The sequence below is a fragment of the Triticum aestivum genome, chromosome 5D (assembly GCF_018294505.1).
Source record: "Triticum aestivum cultivar Chinese Spring chromosome 5D, IWGSC CS RefSeq v2.1, whole genome shotgun sequence".
Classification (NCBI taxonomy): domain Eukaryota; kingdom Viridiplantae; phylum Streptophyta; class Magnoliopsida; order Poales; family Poaceae; genus Triticum; species Triticum aestivum.
In genome coordinates, this window is record NC_057808.1 from 557,177,183 (window position 1) to 557,180,742 (window position 3,560).

Sequence of the window (3,560 nt, forward strand, 5' to 3'; positions counted from 1 at the left end):
CCCCATCAGAGATTGTGGCTGACCGGATAGCAAATGCTCTGCTTTACGGTTAGGTTTTGTTCAGGGCGCACACACACTGTGCCGTCTCCACGTGCCAGTTGAAGTTATTGCCGGGCTTTATTGCCCTCCTCTGATTTGGTGTTGTGGGAGAAAGAAGGAGATCAGGCATGTTCTCTGTTTCTACATCCAGCGTCCACATGGCTAGATCGACGGGTCTAAACTCTTGGTGGGCTCCTCCACTACCTAATTAATTCCTCTTCTGCTCTATCTTTTTTCCTTCCAATTCATCTAAGAAACTTTAAATCATTCAACTATCTAATGCCTAACATCCATGGAAAGAAGTGGTGTTGAAGTGTGAAACTCAAGCCGGCAACTGGATATCAATTTGCCTACTTATTTATACCTTCAAATATTAGTTAAAGACTAATTAAGTCACTGTTTCTTTTTTTTCTATTCCTTATTTATACCTCCAAACAGTACACAATGTCAGGAGTTGAACTATAAATGCATGCTTATGATTAATGGATCACCCAAAAAAATGGAGAATTTATTCATTTGCATTTTCATGTTCTATCTCAGATGTAGCACATTGTGTGTATGAATCATGGTGAATGTCAAGCCTACTTAGGTCATACCCAAGTAAGGTCAGTATAGATGTATAGTGCTTATAAAATGTGGTGCTCCAATATAACTTTGTTACTCAATTGGGAATTATGTTTTTCTATAGTTAAAGTGCATGTGTGTTGCTGTGATGTATACAAGTGAAGGGGACCTTCTTGCTTTTCTTTTTCCCTTTTGTTTCTGTTTGATGATTACCCATCCATCCTGATGCTTGAGTATTTTCTAACCTCCCCTGTTTTATTCTTTTGGTGCTACTTGGACGTTCCTAATGTCAGTTTTTTTTTGTTTTCTTTCAGAATACAGAAAGAATAAGCTACTAGCATTCCTAATGTGCAAGTAAACCTACTGGGATTACGACTGCAAAAACAAATCATGACATGTGAGCAATTCTCAATTTAGATACTGTGAGCTTAAACAACAAGAGCTAAACTGTTGTGCCATGTTCAGAATTGGTAATAGAAAAGATAATCTCAACACACATTCTGAAATTATCGAGGCTCCTGCCTTTGGGGAATTAGGTTGCTAAGCATTACTTTGTAAATAAATGACATGCTAACTTCCTGGTTCAGTTTAAAGCTATAGGCAGGGGCTTGCGGTAGGGGGGATATCATTGTGGCAGTTGAAAACCAAAACCTTTATTCATGAGTGTATGATCTGGACTGCGCTTTTTCTGAAAGTATGTTACGATCCTCCTCTTGGGAGATTAAGCTATTGTGGTTTTGCTTGGTAAATAATTGGCATGCTAAAACGTTGGTTGTTGTTTCAGTGGTGGGGACCAATAATAGAAAGAAGTTGCTTCCTTAGATGGTTGGTTAGGTCGTGGGTGCAGCAAGGAAAGGGCCACCTGATGACGGTTCTGGACTTGAGGTCTAAGAAAAAGTATTGTTCAGTGTAGTGTTTTTCTGGTTTCTTGATCAGTGTGTCAGAGGCCATGAATTCTTTTCATGCTTGCAAAGTTTTTTTTGGATTTTATTTGAAAAGTATACCCCGGTTGAGAGGCTAGGAGGGATCTTGCTGAACAAATATACCTGACTTCATGAATGTCTGTACAGTTAGTCAGAGATGAAATGACAAGCAGCTCTCCTGCGTCGTTCGAGAAGAAAAGAAAACAAAAGATGAGGATTATATAATCCCACTTTATGCTTACAGTTAGTCCGAGATTAAGTGATTATTTGTGCCGCGGTCGCTACATCAAATCATCTAAAATAAGCTACTAGCGTTTTTTCGATCCAAGCTTTCTTGCTTAGAATTAGATAATATACACCTGCTTCATAAATATTATTGTTTCTGAGAGTGGCATGATCATCATGAAATCAATAAATTATATACGCATATGTGCTTTACTAAATATTATTCTCTCTGTATACCTTCTTTATTTTTATTAGAGAAACAGTTGAGGTAGTATACTCAGACTAATGCATTGCAGCTCTAAATCTACCATACATGTGAATAAGTTTGTTTAAATCATTTGCATACTTATCTTGTTTTTTATTTCACGTAGATGTTGAAGTATGGCCTTGAAAGGTAAGTTGGATGGCTGGAGATGCTCAAAAGATGTAACAAAGAGAGAAGATAAGAGGGAGAGAGAGAAGGAGAAGAGGGAGTGCTCGATTCGATCTGCAAGAGAGAGAGAAGGAAGGAGATGAGGTAGAACTCTGTTGCCGCCGCGTGCCGTACTTCTGGATCGAGCACTGCCTGACCAAGGGATAAGAGTAGGAGGTAAAAACCCTAGCCACCATGCTCCCGTGCGGGCTGCATCCCTGCATCTCCCTTTTCATTATTTCACCATCGCTGCCTATTCTCCTCTTCGTTGCTCTGCTTCTTCCCCTGATTCCTCTTTTTCTTTTTTTCTCTTTGTGGCGCCGCCGAGGATGAGTGGAGCAGCTGCTGAAGCAGAGGCGCTGGTACGCTGCTAGCGAAGCGGTGGTCAACGGTGCCGTCGACGTCGTCCTTGGCAGAAGGTAAGCCAAGATCAATCTCTCACAATATTCCTTTGTCATCTGTGTTCTTATGAAACTTAGTGATTGGACTTTCTCTGTTATGTTTCACAAATTGCTACTTTTAGTTATCCCCATTGGCTTGCGGATATGCTCCTGCTGGGTTGTTCTTGTTTATTTTCTCTATCCAACATCATTGCAGGTTGGTGTTTCCTCTCTTTCTCACTGCAGCTACCTATGCCTCTATTATTCTAGGATTTTGCAAGTTAAATACTCATGTGTGCTGAACTGAAAAGTTCTCTATGCAACATCTATTGCAGGTTGGTGTTTCCTACCTATGCCTCTATTATTCTAGGATTTTGAAAGTTAATTGCTCATGTGTGCTGAATTGAAAAGCTCAATGAAAGGCACTTATTTCTATGCACAAATGCTTTTGTTGCTATAAGAATCTGTAGAGAAGAAATATATATGTCTCCTCCGTTCATTGCCCTTTTTTTGCGGGTAGTTCATTGCCATTTTGGATTCATATGTGAAGTCTATTGTTGTTAATTACAGTTAACTAATTTATTAATTCTTGGTTGTTTTAGTTGCTGACCATATGATTGGTAGCCTTGGACAGAAGAGGGCCAGCAACAAACAGAAGCAACCACTGTCCTGTCCAGACATGTATATCTTCAGTTTTGGTTGCCTTCCCTTTACTTGCCAACAAGCGACACTGAGCTCATATATTTATTGTTTGCTTTGTTATATACTTAATCTACTAGAAAAAGTGTAAAATGGAAATTCATGCTCGACAATTTTGTATATTTATAAACCTAGATGCTACTTTAATTGGTTTTACTTCTTCCATATATTTTCTCCTCTCGGTGTGTATAAAAAGTGCACAAAGTTAATTTCTTTTCCTTCTCGACCGCATCTAATTTTAAAGAAAATAGAGAGGAATCTAAGAGATAGACAACCAGAAGAACTTTGTTTCTTTGACTTTTCGGCCGTGTCTAACTT

The 3,560-nt window shown here is 39.1% G+C and overlaps 1 long non-coding RNA gene across 1 annotated transcript; it reads left to right on the forward strand.

Annotated features, from left to right (window-relative positions):
- The first annotated feature begins 2,537 nt into the window (after positions 1-2,537).
- LOC123126209 (uncharacterized) lies at positions 2,538-3,219 on the forward strand. Its single transcript, XR_006461603.1, has 3 exons — positions 2,538-2,582; positions 2,814-2,878; positions 3,168-3,219. It is a non-coding gene; the product is annotated as an uncharacterized lncRNA (long non-coding RNA).
- The last annotated feature ends 341 nt before the right edge of the window (positions 3,220-3,560 follow it).